This window comes from Globicephala melas, chromosome 13 (assembly GCF_963455315.2).
Source record: "Globicephala melas chromosome 13, mGloMel1.2, whole genome shotgun sequence".
Classification (NCBI taxonomy): Eukaryota; Metazoa; Chordata; class Mammalia; order Artiodactyla; family Delphinidae; genus Globicephala; species Globicephala melas.
Genome location: NC_083326.1, coordinates 55,733,179 through 55,753,247, shown reverse-complemented (window position 1 = coordinate 55,753,247; position 20,069 = coordinate 55,733,179). Strand labels below are relative to the sequence as shown.

At 42.7% G+C, this 20,069-nt stretch overlaps 1 protein-coding gene across 9 annotated transcripts in view; it reads left to right on the top strand.

The window, feature by feature from the left end:
- DLGAP1 (DLG associated protein 1) overlaps positions 1-20,069 on the top strand; it is a 1,249,700-nt gene that overhangs the window by 904,926 nt on the left and 324,705 nt on the right. The gene's annotated exons all lie outside the window — the stretch shown is intronic.

Here is a 20,069-nt window from a genome sequence, read left to right as displayed (position 1 = left end):
TCGCAAAGCTTTCTAAATTGAAAGAGAAACCATTTCTTTAAACTCTTTTTTGAAGAGATTTTAGAGAAATGGCTTTTCTGCATTCATAGTTCAACACTCTTTGTAATACGTAATTGAACTAAGTAATCGTAATGCCACGTTAGACTAACGTAAATAGATTTGAGCAAAAGTCTAGAAAAGCTCTAAACTAGCTCGATAGTGTGAGCGTTCCTTGTGCCGTGGGCAGCCTGGCTGTTTCTCCAGAGAGGATGAACAGGGTCCATTAAGCTGGGAAGTGAGTTAGGTGTTTTGTGAAAAGGGTTTCTACTGCACTAAGAAAAAAGATTCACCCTAAGATAAAGCAAAGAGCGCGGTATGATCATTTCAGAAAAATGTCCTCATGTAGCGAAAAGAGCACTTTTTGAAGGGGGAAGGAGAAAGCGGAAGTGAGGAAATTATAGATTCTAGACACGGACACTGTTTCACTCATGACTTTGTGTAAATCAAGTAAACTTCCTAGAGTTCAAGGTTTTTTTAAATTTTTTTTGTTTTTCTTTTTAATGAAGCTAGACTAAGTTCTCTTCAGCTTCGAGTCCTATTGTCCATACTCACCCAAAGTTCTCATGGGTCAACGTGGTTTAGGTGGAAAAGGGGTGAATTGTGCTGTTTCTTCTTCTTCTTCTGAAACGGGGGACTTGGCATCCCCCACCCGCGATTCCTCAGGTCTGCTCTGCAGTCTGATCATTCTGAAAAATGGCAAGAGGTAGTCTTTGTTTAACATCTTAATTGGAGTATAATTGCTTTACAATGGTGTGTTAGTTTCTGCTGTATCACAAAGTGAATCAGCTATACATATACATATATCTCCATATCCCCTCCGTCTTGCGTCTCCCTCCCACCCTCCCTATCCCACCCCTCTAGGTGGTCACAAAGCACCGAGCTGATCTCCCTGTGCTATGCAAGAGGTAGTCTTCAAAAGATTCAGTGACCAGACAGTTTTACGAAATGCTGGGGTAAAAATGTTAAAAAGGTTTCTTTACTGAAAAACTTTACAGCCTTTAATAGGCTAAAGGGTTTGTGAACGTCTAAAAAGAGGATATAATAGCCAGCTTCCCCCAAATATATTGCACCAAATCTCTCTTTTTTTCTTTTCTTTTTTTCCTCATGGAATCTCTCTCAGGATTAGAGAGCCACAGAAAACGACTTTGGGGAAATTCTAGCCCAGCTGTTTCTGTGGTCCTTTCTATCTCCAAATTCCTTAGCCTACATCATTGGCTAATTGAGGTTTTTAACAAACAAGGTATTGGAAATGGCCAGAGGAGCAATGGGGATTATTTTTAAAAGACAAAAGCTTGAACAAAGTCAGGAAGGGTATGGACATTTACCAGAAACTTCTTTTTTTTTTTTTAATTTTTATTGGAGTATAGTTGATTTATAATGTTGTTAGCAGAACCTCCTTTTGATGTTTTCCCTGGCACCAAGAAATGACCACCAATAAACTACAATTACTTAAAAACTTGTGTACAATATTGGTATTGGTAGAAGTGATTTCCAAATTATCTCTATTCGTCCTTTGGCCCCTCCCTTGATGCCTATACATTTCAACTCTCTTGATTTATTTTTATAATGTCAGTGGTGAGACTATCCAGAGAAAATGGAACAGAGATTAAAGATAGTATTAGGAGTTAATAATAATAAAGAATAACAGAGTTCGTCTTTTCCAAGAAACCTTGCAAATTCATGTACCTTCAATTTTTCCAGAAAACGCATTTACCTCTATCTACCAAGTGAGTAAGGCTCATGTTTTTATTCCTCTTTTATTTTATGTGCAAGGGATAAGTGAGCCAGAACCAAAGTGTATCTTGAAAGACTAATCCCAAGTCTTTTTAAGGAGTGACTAACATTAAATGCATTAACAGCTAAGAATTATAGAAATTATCCTCTTTTGTAAGAACAAAATATTTAGTCTTGACAGTTTTGCTTTAATTATGAGGTCTGCCTCTTCCAAGTGCTGATTCATTAAGTGGTTAAACTATAAAAAGATCAAGTGCATTTTCTCCCAATTTGAATGGATTGTTTAATCATCACTGAAAACTCACTGAATGGCAGCTCCAAGAATGCATATGATGGATGCCTTTACGGTCGGACTCTATAGACTGAAGTTTGGAGGCAGGACCAGATGAAATCCATGGACTCCATTTTTCCAGCAGCATCCTCAGAGGCCCAGCCTAACCTCGGCTTAACCCCAAGCTTGAGGACCCCAGAAGAATAAATAAAATTCCTAAAATTATATTTCCTTAAAGTTTGAGGTCATTCTGAGGCCAAGCCAGCATTGCTGCAGTGTTTGTAGATTTCACCAGGTCTAGTGCCACCTACTGGACCATATTACCACTGTTGACCCCCGAGCAACCCAGATCTGTTCTCCATCTTACCCTGCACTGCTTAGTCCCATGGCTATGGAGCAAGATGCCCTGTTTAGCATCTGTCTGGGTAGCACCCTGCAAAAGGATTCTGATCTCATGTGTCATCCTTCACAGCCTTTGGTTACGGAGAGAATTTGTCCACACGTAACCTAAACACTGTGCCTGAGAGTGGATCCCCTCAATTCTGTTGGTATAAAGTGGAGCGAAGGGGAATTCTCACCAGATGAGGGTCAGGAAGGAAAACTTTTCCTCCAGCTCAGAGCTGTAGGCTTTATTACTGGTGTTTCCTTATGAAAGGGACCCATCTCTCTCTGGGAAATCATGCCAGTAAAATTTCACTAAGGCCAATAGTCAGCCACGGGATAATCTCTTTTTTTTTTGTCTTGTGTGTTTTTTGCTGCATAGTTCCTGACATACGAATGTTACTTACTGTTACTTCTGCCATTTCAGTATCGCTATTTTTCTAATGAGGCATCTGGTATGAAACAAAGCAACAATTAAAGGTCAGAGGCAGCTAGGATACAAGGATTTTCTTTGAAATGTGTTCTGTGATAATATCACTCCACCTGGAAGGAATGGTGAGCGTAACGAGCCCAGCTGTCTCCAGTGTTCCTATAAACACCCAACACTATCAGACCCAGAGGAGCAGGCCACGTGGTACAAATACGCCTCTTCTTGTTTATGGCTGTATCTAGGTTAAGGGAATTTTAAAGGGTGTGATTCCTCTGCGGCTTGAAACACATTCTGCAAAGAACCAACGGGCCATTTTTCCCTGTGCATATTTGCAGTGTGAACACTGGGCTGGTCATATATAAGTGTATATATGTCCATATATTATATTCATAGTGTTATCGCAGTTTTCTTGCCTCTAAAATGGGAAGATTTGGACTAGATTATATTGAATAAATAATGTTCATTAGAAAAATTATTTTTAATATTATTACGGATCATTTTTTTAAAGGAGGCAGATTTAGACAAATTGGCTGAATTGCCACATTTAAATTCCTAGCGAGCGTTCCCTTCTGCTGAGTTTGCATTTACTCAGGGGAGTAAGCAGTGCGCTGATTTTCTGCATTTCCTTACTTCGGCATATTCCCAGATGTCCCCATTTATTTATTAATTTCAGTCAGTAAGGTATTTAGTCAACAAAAATAGGGCGAGGTCAGAAAGATGCCTAAGAATCGGTTCTTGCCTTCTGAGAGCCTGCAATCCGAAAGAGAAAACAGGGCACTTAGGAAAACACTGAACGAATACCTTACATATAATGTACACATACAGCAAAGTGCTGTCAGAGCTCAGAGAAGAGGCAGATCACCCCCAGATGCAATGAACAAAGAAGGCTTCATGGAGGGAGGACAGTTGGAATGGGTCTTAAAGGATGAGTAGGAATCTGAGGGTTTTCCACTTAGAGTCTTCAGGCCAAGAAGATACCAAGCATATTCTAGGAATAACAAATACCCACACAGTTTATGCAGAGGAGCTTGGGCCGATGCGTTTGGGAAATAGATTTGAGCGAGGTTATCAAGGGTCTTGAATGTCTGAAGTCAAGGCTTTATAAGCAAGAAGGAACCATGGAACGTCTGTGAGTAGGTGAGGCTCGCGCCTCGGGGAGCTGAGCAGAGGGTAGAGGCAGGAATAGAGCTCAGAATAGGAGATCATTGTTGTCATACAAACTAGAGCCAGAGCCAGATCTGACGTGGAAGTTAGAGAAGTCAAAAGAAGAGGGGAGATGTGAGAGAGGTCCGTTTATCCATTCAGTTAACAATTACCGAGCGTTAGCTGTATGCCACCGTTTTCCAAACATCCATCATTTGTACACCACCATCATGATTTTTGCCACATCTGCTTCTCCTGGTGTTATTTTTTTACTTAATATTTTTTTACAAGTAGACTCATTTTCAATTTAAATACATTATCTTTTTCAAAAGAAGTCTGATGTCACTTCCACTCGCCTTGCCTCCAACAGAAGTTAACCATGAAACTAAGAATAAGCAAAACAAAACAAGTTCATCACTTAGGTAGATGTTGTGTTTGCTGAAGCCTGCTTAAAAGGGAGGAAAAGCAAAAAGAGATTTAAAAACATACCGTCAATAAACAGAGATGTTTCTGCTTTGACTAAACTCAATGGATTGTAAGAGAATTGAAGTGGAAATAACTTTCTCGTTATATGTCAGTGCTGGGGTACTGTGCTCTGAGCCAGCTCCAGGGCTGGGTCCTAGGGATGCAAAGATGAACACCATCCTCTGTTCTCAGAGGGCTTGGTTGAGCAGAAAGATAGGAAGCCCACACATGAATCCTGACAGAGCAAGAAGAAAGCCCATAGTGGGCGGTGGACGCCCTAGGACACTGCTGGCCCATTGGGAGCTTGGGGCGCCCCTCTTAGACTCCTTCCTCAGCTCATGATTCCTTGGCAACTGAATCCTAGTTCTAGCGTTTAACTCCTATTTCATACGTGTGGGCTGCTTCCATCTAATTGCTAAGAACAAGCAAAACAACCCGCTCTTATTTTCCGAGAAAACAAAACAAACGGGGAGATTTCTTAGGCTGAGCAGAAAAGTTAAAATAGGGTGGGAAACACCCCAGGCAAGTGGTAAACTATTGCCACATAGGAGGACCCACAGGAGGCTGTCAGATCCTTCGTCCCTGTCAGAGCTACAGCCTGAGATGAATCAACCTCTTAGACAGCCCGAGATCACGGGTCTGAGAGCCAGGGGCATGCAGCCCACTGTCCCTCGGCAAGCGGCTCCTAACTCCCTCCATGTGGTCCAGCTTTTATATTTTTAGGAGATTATAAAGCTCATTGTAGATGAGCGGCTGTAAACTGGAGAGTGTATCGGCCTTAAGAGTAACGGAAGCCACCCCGCAGTGGGAGAGGAGGTAACTAGAAAGATGGCTGCGGAACAATCGCTGAGCTTCATCAACACGGTGCTGTGCGAGGTGAATAAGATGGTGGGGTAGGGAAGCAGCTGACTTCTGAAGGACGAATAGGAATTACTAGGCATCGGAGGGCATTCCCCAAGTGGAGGAAGGAAGCACCACACAAAAGTCATAAAGAACAGAAGAGTGGGATGGGTAAGGAAAACCACAGGTGGTCTGGGGGCTGTAGCCCAGAGCCTGGGGGATGGTGAGAGGGCATAGAAGTGAGGCTGGGGGATATTCATATCAAAGCCCCGAGGGGCTGTGCAGTCAGGCTACACGAGGGGTCAGGCTTTACGTTGATGGGAATGGAGATAGTTTTGGGCAGGGAAGGTGCGTGATCAGACTAGGAGGTGAGAAGATCATTCTGGAGGAATAGGAAGAAGAGGTGGAGGCAGTGAATGGAAGAGGCAGTGGGACTTGAAAATCATTTTTACCATTTCTAAATCTTTCTCCTTTGCCCGTTTTGTTCTCAGCACCCACAAGACGAATAAGGGATGTCCAAGGCAGGATCCCATTATAACAAACTCCCACATTGGAGAAAATAGTTTTCCGGAGTCAAATTTCTTTTTTCTTCTAACCCGTCATCTAATCTGTGTCGTTCCTCCTGCTTCCTGAAGGCGTACCGTTCCTCTTTCACAAGTCTTGGAGTATCCACTCAAATGCATTTATGGGACATGTAACTGAGCCAGCAAACTGATGGGGTTTTTTGTTTTATCCATTCAACATTTATTGAGCACTTACTCCGTGCGTGGCATTGGGTTAGATGCCGAGCAGTCAGATCCCTTGAGGAGTTCACATTAGGGCGGAAGACAGAATAATGTGCAAATAAGTAGCCTTCAGTGAGGTGAATGCTTAGAAAGCACTGAAATGCGGTTCTTTCCAAGGGGCCATGAGTTGCCCAGGTCCAGGACTCAGTGGTGGACGGAGGAGAGATGGTTTGGTCCCTGGGCAGGGCACCTGTGGGCTCAGATGAAGAACAGCATTGTCCTGTGCTGGTGGTTACCCAAGTGCCGTAAGTTACCTCGAATTTCCAGGAACCCACAGGAGAGACAAACTGTGTTGCCTGTAACAGATTCCCTGTCCATCTCGCCTTCCTGCGCTCTTTTCCCTTGGGCATAGAGAAGACGCTTTCCCCAGGGCAGCCCTCCATTACCCATGGATCCAGTTTTACGCTGTGATTAGTTGCTATTGGATTCCAACCCTTTTCATAGAATTCACGTTTGTCCTTATAAACGTGTTTCTCCACAGCTTAATTTTTCAGGTTTTTTCATTTACATTCGGTGACCCAGAGCAATGCTCAGGGTCTATAAATAAAAATAAAGGTTGATAGAAAACTTAAACAATTCTAAAGGGATTTCCTCATCCAAAGGACACAGGATGTTGACCATGTTGAAAACCAGTTATGTGGCTGCCAGTTGTAGACTGAGGACCATAACAGGTGAACTCTTATAATTTATACAGCTGTTTTCTCCTAAAATAGCCTTCTCTAAAGGAGAGACAAAAAAAGAAAGAGGAAAAAAAATAATGCATTTCTAAGCCCACACAAGCAAAAAAAGCAAATAAAAGCAAAAAGTGGGATAGTAAGAGAAGATGCCCTGTTTCCAGTTAAACATTCTACATGCTAGAAGCTCAGGGCAACAGCAAGGACGTTTTCTGAAATCTGACCAACCCTGGGCATCTTGGGTCCAGAGAATAAGTAGTAGGGCAGAAGCGTCCCCGTTTTGAATCTCGTTTCATCCAAAAGTTTTCTTGGAGTCTAAAATGAACGATTTTCCTGCAAGCAGCAACCTTTTAACATTCCTATTCCCATTTGAAGCCACCTCCCATCTGGCTTACACAGTTGGGTCTCACACTCACCACCCTTGCTCGTTCTCAGATCTGCTGGGCTGGAATTTTAAGCTGCCCATTTATCTGGCTGGAAAGTGAAACTTACAATCCTCCTTCAGTGGAATTGTGTCTTGACACAGAGTCAGGTAGAGGAAACAACACCGCTCAGTGATCAGAAGGAAAGCTGCCATGGGTGGTGGTTAGAGCAGGGACCACTCATGGGATACCAGTCCAGTGAAGAGTTGATTGTGAATTCTCTCCCCCCTCTGATTTCCTTCATTTGTCTTTTGGGTCTTTGCTTATCACTGTAGCGTAGGCTGCCTCCCTGAATGAAGGGAATTACCACCCCCCGCCCCGTGCCAGCATTAGCAGATGGTGCGGAGAAGAAGCCATGCAGAAATTGAAAATTTCCAGGTTAAGTTTAGAGATGTGAAGAGAAAAAAGGCGTCTTTCATGAAGAAGTTCGTAAATTCTCCTAGGTTTCTCGCAATTTTCCCTTTCAATGGCCTATCTACAAGTATAGGTAATATATATGTTAAGTATATGTCTGTGTCTCTGAAATCTGTATGCAATTTCCATGGTTGAAATTATTGTCTTATGAGATAATAACAACAGATGAACAATCCTACTTCTATATGATGCTGGAATGCGTGATTTTTCTCCTGGGTCCTCTTTTTAAGTATGCTTATGGGACTGTGTATTTAAATAAAAGTACGTCAGTGATAGCAAAGCAACAGGGCTGCCACACCACACATCAGCTTGCCCCCTGCAGGTGTGCTGCAGTACACAATGTGTACCTATGCTGCAGCCTCGGTGACATCCCATCGCTGTGGTTGAGTGACAAAGACGAACTTTGTCATTGATAGCGTAGGGGTGCACAGTGCAAGTGCTGGGATTCGACTTCCTGGTTTAACTCTGAGTAAATCATTTAACCTCTCCGTGCCTCATTTTCCTCCTCTGGGAAATGCAGACAATAAGAGTACCTACTTGCTAGGGCTGCTGTGATAGCTAGGTGGATGACGCCTCTAGAGTGCCTAGGGCAGGGTCCGGCACATAGACCCATCTGCCTAATGTTTGCTGAAATATACTAACAGGTATAAACTTAGCTGAACTACCTCTTTAAGAAATAAGCCAGTGTCTTACACATGATCGCCTAACGGACAATATAATACAATTACCACTATTTTAAACATTATCTATTGTCTCCCAACACAAGAATGTACTTTCCATGAAGGAATGGGCGTTTTGAGTTGTGTTCATGACGCAGTCCTCGGTTCCTAGAACTGAACCATCATTTAGTATATATGCAACACATAGTTGTTGGGAAAAAAGGAATACGTGACTGTTAGCTCTTTTATTAGCTTCTAGAGATAACTGAGAAGTGATTGTCTGCACTGGCTCACTTCTGTATTGAGGTTGAAGACATTATCCACATAATATACAAAGGTCTAGGTGAGGTGGGGAGAAGGGGGCACGGGTAGCTGGGGCCCTGGGCTCAGCACATTCACAGGCTGACATCTATGATGTGTATAAAGCTGCTGAGTCCTGAACAAGATCTCAGGGCCACCTAGTCACACCTGAGGATGTGCATGCCCAGGGGGCAGTTTCTTCATTAGCTTATTAAATGCTTCTTAGATGTTTAAGCTGGATGGGTCTTCTTATATCAAAAATAATTGATATGATGAAGTATGATAGTACGTATTATCTTTTTTCTTATCATTTTTTTCTTTTAGCAGCTAAACTTTTCTTCAAAGGAAAGTCCAAAAGCTGTGGAGGTCCACTGACGGCAGGCTGGTCCCTGCTGTGCTGCCCCCAGCATCCTAAAGTTTCTTGGAGCTGTCCATAGGGCCGGAAGCACAAGTGCTTTAAGTCTCACAGCCCCGGGGTCAAGTGTTAGCTTAGCTGCTTACTGGCTGTGCTCCCTGGGCAAAAGCCATTCAACTTCTGTGAACCCCAGTCTCTTCATCTGTGGGAAGGGGAGAAATCATGCCAAGCTTGCAAGTGTTCAAATGGGATCCGTACTGAGTTCCTGCCCCATCATAGGCCTCTATAAAGTGCAGCTTATATTTCACAGAATTCAGAAATACCAGTGAGATCATTCTGTAGCTTATTGAGTCCCTTGGAAGCCGCCTCAGCAAGAGAAAAGGGCTCCTCCTCGTGACATCGATGTATCAGCAGACAGGTTCTAACCAGAGAGTTCTCCCATCTTCAAGATGTGCAGAGAATTTGACATGGAGTCTCCCAACATTTTCTCCCATCGTTGTCATGGTAGCTCCAGAGCCTCTAATTGCTGAGAAGGTCGAGGAGGATGCCTGAGCCGCAGGATGGATGCAGCCCCTGTGCCATGGATGGGACGGCAAAGTAGGCATCCATCTGCAGTCTTCATGAGACTCCACTCACAGAACGATTCGCACAGTGCCCACACACAGACACGTTATTCCCAGGACAAAGACAGTCATTTTATTTATAAATTACCACCTTTTTTACATAAAAAACATTGTGTTTCTGAATGTCCCTGGTGGTGCAGTGGTTAAGAATCCGCCTGCCAATGCAGGGGACACGGGTTTGATCCCTGGTCCGGGAAGATCCCACATGCCATGAAGCAACTAAGCCTGTGAGCCACAACTACTGAGCCTGTGCGCCACAACTACTGAGCCCACGTGCTCTAACTACTGAAGCCCGCGTGCCTAGAGCCCGTGCTCCACAACAAGAGAAGCCACCTCAGTGGGAAGCCCGAGCACCGTATAAAGAGCAGCCCCCGCTCGCAGCAACTAGAGAAAGCCCACACACATCAACGAAGACCCAATGCAGCCAAAAACAAATAAATAAATTAAAAAATACAGATTGCCAAATGCAATGTGGTGCCCTGGACTGGAAAAAATATATATTGTGTTTCTAAGTTAGGAGGCTGGGATTAACATATACACACTACTATGTATAAAATAGATAACCAACAAGGACCAACTGTATAGCACAGGAAACTATATTCAATATCCTGTAATAACCTATAAGGGAAAAGAATCTGAAAATATATGTGTGTGTGTGTGTGTGTGTGTGTGTGTGTGTATAACTGAATCGCTGTGCTGTACACCTGAAGCTTACACAACAGTGTAAATCAACTATACTTCAATTAAAAATTTTTAAAAATATATTGTGTTTCTCAAAATTGAAAAAAAAAATATTGTGCTTCTGAAACAGGAGACCTCCCATTCATGTATTTATTCAGCTAACATTTACTGAGTACATCCTATGGAACGGGGACTTTCCCAGGAAATGGTTATACGAAAATGAGCGAGACCCCTTATGCCCACTAGAATCCCGTGGTCTCCTGGGAGAGATCCGCATAAAAGGCAATAAATGACCACAGACATTTCCAGTGCCTGGTGGCAGTTTGGATGATGTGCATGAGAAAATACATGAGGCAGCTGTCAATTCTGCCCCCCTGGGTTCAGCAAAGGCGTCACCAAAGAAGTGACAACAGGGCTGGGGCTTGAAGAAAAAGTTTGAGTTTAGTCTAATGGAGGGAAGGACCACGTGCATCCCAGGAAGAATCACAGATGTAAGAAATAGGGCATCTAGTTGAGTGGTTCTCACTGTGATTCCTCAACCAGCATCAACATCATCAGGGAATTTGTTAGAAATGCAAATTCTTGGGAACCACCCCTGAAACTCAGGATTGGGTCCAGCAATCTGTGTCTTAAGTCCTCCAGCTGATTCCCTGCACATTCAACTTTGAGAAGCATTGTTACAGTCAGTTGATGGTATCAAGGGAAGGAAAAAATATATTAGCCAAGTGTTTGTATTTTACATAATACAGAGATACCTGGCTATAGATTTTCCATCCCCCCAAAAGATCAAAGCAGGCTACGTGATTACATATATCATCATTAAAAGGGATAAGGTACACAGCCAGAGAAAACAATGAAAGTAGAATAAAAGTAGAAAAGCAATAACCATTACTATTTTATTGCAAATTTCCCAATAAACTTCCCGGGATTCAAATATAGATGGAAAGGCATTTATCTGACAAGAGTGACAGTACCTGCAAGATGTTAACAGTACCTGGCAGTTGTTAAACACACAGTTTTGCTCATACTAAGACCTGAGAGGGATTTCCTCATCACACCACATTCAGAAGACAATTTTTGCAGAGGTGGATGACATCCCGACAGTAAAAACCACACAAGTATACATATCAGCTTCTTATAACTTCCTTACACAGGCTTAATATCAAAGAGAGTTCAGGGAAAGGAGTCCAGTGGGAGGCCTTAACAATGAGGTCAAGTTTGTAGCTCTCAGACGATCTGACTCACATCTGCATCGTATCCTCGGAGATGAACGACACGGAAGCATTAAAAAGCCAAAGGAGAAATGGAATGGTTAGACCTGAACGAAACACAGGGCAGGCTTTGCACATCATCCTAAGAGCCTCAGCTTTGAAGACTGTGCTGCTCTGGACTCTCCAAACCTCCCAAACTGAGATGTCTTTGCATCCCTTAACTTTTGCACCTTCTAGACTTGTTTTTTTTTAAAAGCTTTTTACCTGATGCATTACATATACAACACAGACCACACAATCTAGAGCCTGATTAGATTCCAATTTGTACTATTCTTGATTATTTTATATTTATGTGGTTTATTTTCTCAACTAGACCATAAATGAGTTTAAGGCCGCTCATTTCCATATGTCCTTTGGCACAGGGAACATTTAAGAGGAGGCTTTATTGGTTTATTTCTTTTTGAAGTATAGTTGATTTACAATGTTGTGTTAGTTTCTGCTGTATCTCAAAGTGATTCAATTATACGTATATATACATTGTTTTTCATATGCTTTTCCATTATGGTTTGTCACAGGGTATTGAATATAGTTCTCTGTGCTCTACAGTAGGACCTTGTTGTTCATCCTTCCTATATATAAAAGCTTACATCTGCTAACCCCAACCTCCCATTCCATCCCTCCCCCAACCCCCTCCCCCTCGGCAACCTCCAGTCTGTTCTCTATGTCCATGATTCCGTTTCTGTTTCACAGATAGGTTCATTTGTGTCAGATTTTAGATTCCACATATAAATGATATCATCTGATATTTGTCTTTCTCTTTCTGACTTACTTAGTATGATAATCTCTAGGTCCATCCATGTTGCTACCAATGGCATTATTTCGTTCCTTTTTATGGCTGAGAGGTATTCCGCTGTGTATATGTGCCACATCTTCTTTCTCCGTGCCTCTGTCGATGGACATTGAGGTTGTCTCTATGTCACTATTGTGACTAGTGCTGCTGTGAACATAGGGGTGCATGCATCTTTCTGAATTATAGTTTTGTCTGGATATACGCCCAGGAGTGGGATTGCTGGGTCGTATGGTAGTTCTATTTTTAGTTTCTTGAGGAACCTCCATACTGTTCTCCATAGTGATTGTAGCAGTTTACACTCCCACCAACAGTGCAGGAGGGTTCCCTTTTCTCCTGGGTGGTGGTTCTCATACGCTTGCAGCTGCCCAGCTGGGCAGAAGGGTAAACCTTACTCGGATGAGTAAGCTTTAGTGGGCCTCCCGTGGTTCCGCAACAGACAGTACAGGGTCTCAAGCCACTGTGGCCAGGGAGCTGGGCCTGGCCAGGCCTAAGAAGTTGATAGGCAGCCTCTCTGTTTCTTTCCCAGGGCTACGTGGAGTCTGGATCTGTTTCTCCCTGTATGTTTGCTCCTCTCTCTTCTCACACGCTCCCTCTGCAGGACCCTTATTTCTGCTGCCCCACACTCTGAAATAGCACATGACTCTGGCTTCCGGAGGTGCCAACATTGACCCTTCCTGTACTTGACCTTGCGGATAAGCTCACCAGGGTTCAGTGACTCTAGGAATATCGTCATTTAAATTTCCAGGAGCCGGCATCTGATTGATTCAGCTAAGCCTCCACATGGATGCCCCTGAGCTGGGGTCTGCGAACCCAGTTCACTCAGCTCAGAGGATATGGTGATTGCCTCAACATTCCTGGCCAGGACAGCGTCAGCAGATGCTGAGCTCAGCGGAAAAAATTCCCCAAAACAGGTGTCAGCTGAACGGCTACCGCAAAAGGGGGCCACTATAGGTACTTTCTGGGCCTTAGCACTTGGTAAAGTAGATCTGTACAGCAAACTTGGTAAGCAAAGCAACAGCATTTAAAAGAAAGGAATTTATGAAAGGAAACTTTTGATTCAGGTAAAAAATAGATAGACAGACAGGAGTCGGGCTGTGAAACAAGTTGTCTAGAATGTGCCAAACATGTTCACGGGACTATTCAGCTAGTGACAAGAGATGTAGACAAAAATAACTCCGTGTTCATCAGAGGCTATTTCCACTGCTTCTTTTCAAGTTGCCTCGTGTTGTATCAGTCGTTATGTTTTCTATCATGGTTGTCTTTATATCCCATTAAACCGTTTAATTCTATCATCATTCCTGTTTCTCCTAGATTAGTCAATGGATTGCATGTTTTCCTCGGCCTTTTTTTTTTTTGGAGTAGACACTCATGGTTTGTGCTCTTTTCTGTGAAAATTCTGCAGATTATCTGTTTTATCCCCATAAGGATAGGGTATCCCCCTGCCCACAGTGTCTCCTAAAGAGCTGATGGCCATGGCTGGTCAAGGTGACCACATTCTCTTAGCGACTCCCAGCGGAATCCATCTGCAGACTTAGCTGAGATAATCACACCCTCTTCTAGAATGATCCAAATGAGGGTAATCCCATGGGGAGCACATCTCCAAAGTCACATAGAGTCAGGACAGCTACCTTCCCACCTGTGTCAATGCAAAATAATGTTAGGAAGTTTTATAATGTACTGCTTCAGTACATTATAAATGTACTCCTAAGCCCTGTGTTCTTTCACCCAACCAGCAGTAAGTATAGACCAGTACTAATGACGACTTCCTAACCATTTCTCAAGGAACACTACTCTTCACCTTTTTATTCTCAAAAACCATAATGAAACCACTTTTGAAAGCTTTGTATGAAGACAGAGGCAATGGCAATTGTGCTACCAATGTGACCAAATTGGAGGAGGCCTGGGTTCTTGTTTCATTTGTTTTGTTTTTTGTATAACACCATATCTTTTGAAAGGGAAATGTTCCAAAGGCATTTATTTGTAGCAGCAGACTGATTGAAGGAGGTATGCACAAACAAAATCAAACTACAGATGATTAGGATAGCAATTAATGTTCATGAAAAGCCAAAATACATTCTGCGTTTATAAAACGGCTTAGCCTTGTGCTTTGAGTAATAGAACTGGTGTATTTCAGCCTGTGCTTATTCAAAGGCGCTCTAATGGTATTTGTACAATTTTAAGTACTGATACATAGTACATGAAAAGCATTGAGTGGGGAAGCCTGAAAAAGTGAAAGAAAATGGCATTCAGTTATCTTCTGCAGCTACAAATTCAGAAAGTGAGAAAATATCCCCAAAGTGGGCCTTTGGGCAAAGTTAACTCACGTATGTTTCTGTTCACCCTAAAATGGCATGACTTCATTTGTTAGTAGTATGTTAATGAGAACCATTCCCTTATTTAAAATAAAAATTATTTAAAATCATGCACCTGTTAAACATTCCTATCATTCTTTATTCTCAAATTCTCAATAGAATGGGGGTTTATTAGTAGTAGAGGAAAAAATTACGAATAAAAAATCTGCATCCATGTTGCATAGAATTTTGTTCTGCCTGGGAAAAGTGCCCTGTTTAGTCTGTAGTGGAAACACATGTGGGCAGAAGGTCTGAAGTGGGAGACACTGCCCGCATCGGCCAGGACATTCTCACCCTTTCGGGGGTTACTGTTAACTCCCTTTTAGTCTTCTCTCATGAACTGCCCAAGCAAGAAATAATTGCTTCCTTTAGATCTTCTTGCTTGTTCCCACCCCTAAACCTATCCTCTAAGTACAGCCAGGGAAATCTCTAGTATAAGCGTGGCTGTGTCGCTGCCTGGTTTAAATTGGTCTCACGGATGTGACCACCACCAGCAAAGTCAAGTCCTGTGTATTATAGCATAGCTGGCAAATCTCTCCAGGATTCAGCCCTGACTACCCATCTCACTTAGGACTTGGTTCAAATGCAAGGGTCAGAAAACAAATCACAGTGGTGTAGACAAAGATAAAGGTCCATTCCTTCCCCCATAAACAAGATGCCGGGTCCTTTATCTTGTGCTGCTACCATCCTCAGACTGTAACTTCCACCTCATGGTCCAAGATCACTGCTCCCCAAGCTCTCAAGTCTGAATTCCAGCCAGGGAAGGAGTAAAGAAGGGATGCCCTTCCCTTTAGAGTCATTTTCCAGAAATTGCACCTGCCATTTTCAATTATACTCCATTAGCCAGAATTAGTCACCTGTGCACATCTAGGGAGACTAGGAAACGAGCCATTAGTCTGGGACTGCTTTAGACTCTTCAGTAAGAGAATCCTTTCTTTCTCTGCAGTTGAATGTTGCAACCTGGCACGGGCAGGTCACAGGTAAATGGGGGGGGGGGAGGCAAAAAAGTGACCTGACCCTGAAAACATTCATAGAGATTTCTTCTTCCTGGTACCTCCCTAAACCAGAACGCAGTGCTTCCTGCTCTCCTGGGCAGGGTCCCCCACATTGTCCTTTCTAAAGCAAGTTGTGATTGTTCAGCTGTCATTCCCGATTGAGGGAGAGAGTGGACACCCTTTGGTGGGTCCTCTCTCTGCATGTAAAGAAAAATGAAGCCCAGCAGCTCTAAATAAAGACACTCACAGAAGTCAAGAGAAGAACTTGCCAGCTTCGCAAGACTGTTTTCCATCTTGTCAGCATCTTCCAATATGTGGTTTGGTTGCTTTTTCCTTGGTGCTAATAAATTACCTGCCTTGAGAATTTCCTTTACAGTTCTTGCTGGATTTTCTCGCTTTAGTCATCATCTGGACAGCAGTGCTTCTGCTGCAGGTGTGAGAGCTCTGTAAAAAGCGGTACATCTCACACTCAGAGCTCATCTCACAGTAGCCAATATAGCCAACATATTTTCCAAGCCAACCATCAGGACATGTCATCTGATGGTAAAATCGAACTTAGGAGGATAACAAAACATAATTTTGAAGTCATAGTGAACAAGAAAAAAGGAGAGATGATCACCGTCGTCATAGAAACCCTTACGAAGGCATATTGACTCACACTTCCCACCCTGGCTCAGAGAGGAAGGTACAAAAGAAAATTTCGCTTTCTATTTTCAGAAATCTTTTACGGCCACTTAAAACCTTCTTCCGGAGCTAGCAGCTTCATTTTCCAAGAATGTGGAAGGTAACAAGAATTGTTCTTTATCTTTCTTCATGTCTAGGTCACATCTCTCTGAGCACGTCATAAGCCCTTTGGCCATTAGGGATTTGCTGGTTGCATTTGGTTGTCTGCAGCAGCAAACACTGAGCCTTGCAAGGGGGGGACGCTCAGTTAATTCTTCCCGGGATGGTGTTAGTCACACCACGGGCTGCAGCAAGTGATGTCCATGGTTGCCACTTACGAAGGTGAATTAGGAGAGGGAAAAAAGGAAGTGACAGAAAGAAGTAGGCTGGGAGGGGAGTTCATGAGTAACAAAAGAAGAAAATAAAGAATGAGGGGAATAAACATATGGACACCAAGGGGGGAAAGGGGGGTGGGATGAATTGGGAGATTCGGATTGACATATACACACTATGATATATAAAATAGATAACTAATGAGAACCTACTGTATAGCACAGGGAACTTTGCTTAATGCTCTGTGGTGACCTAAACGGGAAGGAAATCCAAAAAACAGGGAATATATGTATACATATAGCTGATTCACTTCGTTGTATGGCAGAAACTAACACAACATTGTAAAGCAACCATACCCCAATTTAAGAAAAAAAAAAGAATAAAAGGCGGAAGAGCAGGACGTCGCTGGTAGGTGCCACAGCTATTATTTAGCCATTGAGGGTTTTAGATCATCTGCCCCCCTCACCAGGAAGTCACTGAATGTGTTGCTTTAATTTATAATCACAAATTAATCTATTTTCCTTTTTCAAAGACGAGAGAGTAGAAGAGACGTAAGATTTTCCCTAGAAAGGGCCAGGGTATTAAGTCATTTATCTGGCCTTAGCCAGAAAGTTAGATGGAGCATTTAGAAATGTTTATGATTATTTATTGCCCTTTTTTCATGACCTTATTTGCCTATATCACAGAGAAAAAGATCAAGATTTCAATATCCTTTTAAAAATATTGAGTAAAGAAGGACCAAAGTTAACTTACTTATTCTTGACGTAATTTATTACTCTCTATGAAAATATAAGTGCTTGCCACTAGGCTGAAAATAGCCCACTTAAATTGCAGTAAAAATCACACTGTGCATGTTTAACTTACAAAAATGATCATCAGTTACATCATTTAACAAATTTATCATTAATGGCCTTAAAAACCCTCTTTGTTTGCTCTGCGTGTCCTCAGGCAACATCATCTTACATGAAATGCCATTCACAGATTAAAGATAATTACATAAATATTGAATACATGATCTCAAATAATCTTCAACATTTTGGAGTAAATATGTATAATTCATGTTTTCAGCTCTTGCCAGCTCCACATTTAGCAAAAAAAATCCACCCAAGACCTAGAAGCTTCAGAAGGAAAGGTTGAAGCATTATTTCATATTATTTTATGTATTGAGATACAGGTAATCATAAAACTTAGTATGTGACCATAATCCAACTGGTTTGCTATTTTTGTCTTTTATTTTTAAGTCTATATTTAAAAGGCAAAAATGTCTTCAATGGGACCTGTTTTATCCAGAGAAACTTTCTCATGCAATGGATTTTTCCACCTAAATTAGTTTGTGCCACAGTTTTGCTGAAAACATGTATTTAATCTTTCTGGATCCCTCTTTGCCACAGCCTACTCTTGGTATCGTAACTTCATACACAAAAAAGTGGTCCCAAGGTATTTTATGCTAAAATTTCCTTTATATTAGTGTCCTCAGTGGGCAAGTTTCGATTTACAGGTTCTTCCTGAACCACAGGTATCATGAGTCCTGCTTTTCCTTTTTGTCTCTTCAGGCGTCATTTTCTTTCTCTCCTTCAAACAGTTTGTCCTCAGTCCGGACATCCTGTAGTCAGCAGGCCAGGCAAACTCCCAGATTTTACCTCCAAGGCAGGGAGAACTTTGAGAGGTGAGATATTCATTGGTGGGTCGTGGAGAGGCAGAAGTGGAAGGCTAATGGGTAGCAAAAGGCACATTCACCTGTATGCCTCCTGCCTCACCTTGAAAACCACTGGTCCCTAAAATGCCTGAGAGATGGTCCCTTCCTTCCTTCCTTGGCCCTTCCCTTGTCACACAGTCCTGTTCTCACTCAGTAGATGTGACTTGAACCACAGGATGGACCACCCTGGGAAGTTTTGCATTGATGCGTTAATTCACTGATTAAATGCTTTACTGAGTTCCCACCACCAGCCAAGCACTTCGCTGGCCACTGGATGCGAAAAACATAGTCTCTACCCTCAAGAAGCCCCTAATTTAGTAGACTAACCAAGTTCAAAAGATTCCAGCGATTAAAACCTCCCATCAGTTTTCCCGAGCAATTAATCCAGAAACTGAGAGACGAGGAGGAGAAAAGGAGCTTCATAAAAAACATGCTTAGAGATTTTCGTCAGGCGCTCCCACACACGGTATGTCCCATGGAACAGACGAGTCCTGACCCCACAAAACGCCGTGCTTTTCTTCATTAGGCCACATGTGGGTGTTTCATTCTGTTTTTTTAATTAAACCAATTATCTCTCCCCATCTGAATATCTGAAATGACGTTGGTGATACGTTTGGAAAGTCACATTGGCTTTTCCGGACAGCTCTCCGTATGACAATTTTTGTATTGTGGGAAGTTTAAAAAAAAAAAAAATCTGGCTGTCAGGAGAACTGCATTCAACTACTGAAGAACTCTCTCTGTTAGGGTCCAAAGAAAGTACTCTGCCCAGTAGAACAGCAGCCTCTGGTACTACAGCGCGGGGAAGGGTTGGAATGACCTGATTTCCCACAGGTGGATCTGTAGGGCGCCTTCTCTCCCAGGCAGACATGACCCTTAGGTTCAGGCCCTTCATGTCCTCAGGAACATTTCAAGAGCCTTTCCTTTGGCCATCTTGCCATCACTTGTAAATATTTACCAGAAACTTTTAAACCAGCAAAAGGAGATGCCCTGTTATTCACATTAGCCAATTCAAGCTTATTTGTTCTTCATCAGCTCTCAGTCTGTTGACAGGAAGCTCTTAATTCTCTGATGACAGAAATACATGGGCAGATTTTCTCGACAGCTCTGATTTATTTGCCACACCATTAGTTTTTCCAACTCTAATTACCACGGTGGGATTGTTTGCTGTAATTGTTACCACGGAATTCTAATGGGAAAGTATGTGACAGAAGATACAGAGATATATCCTAAAGTTATAAGGTGCCAGTAGCCTCTTTTATTTATGTTTTTCACTCACATTTATGGGGTGCTTACTGTGTGTCTATGTGGCCCACCTAGTACAAGGTAGGGAGATGTAAAGGATGTAATGGTGGCTAAGAGGTAAGCTAGCCTCAGGGAGCTTGAGCTAGCAGGGAAAGCATGGGACAAAGCATTCCAGAGGAGCTGGAGAGTGTGCAGTAGATGCCCTGCAAGCACAGAGGGGAACTAATTCTCTCTGCAGGGGGCGGATCCGCAAAAGCTTCCCAGATTAAGTGAGCCCTTCCGGTCTGCTAGCTTGACGATTAACATACGGTTAAGAATAAAAGGAGAGCAGCAGGGGAAAGATACAGTTATTGGAATCCTGGAGGGAGGGGCAGTTTTTCTCCCAAGTCACTTAAAAATAGTTCAGCATTTTTATACGTTCTTTTCCGGGTTTACTAGTTTTCACCCCTACTGTCTCTCCTACAGGACTGGCATGGGCTTTCCCGGCCTACGGAGGTAACAGGGCTTTTCCA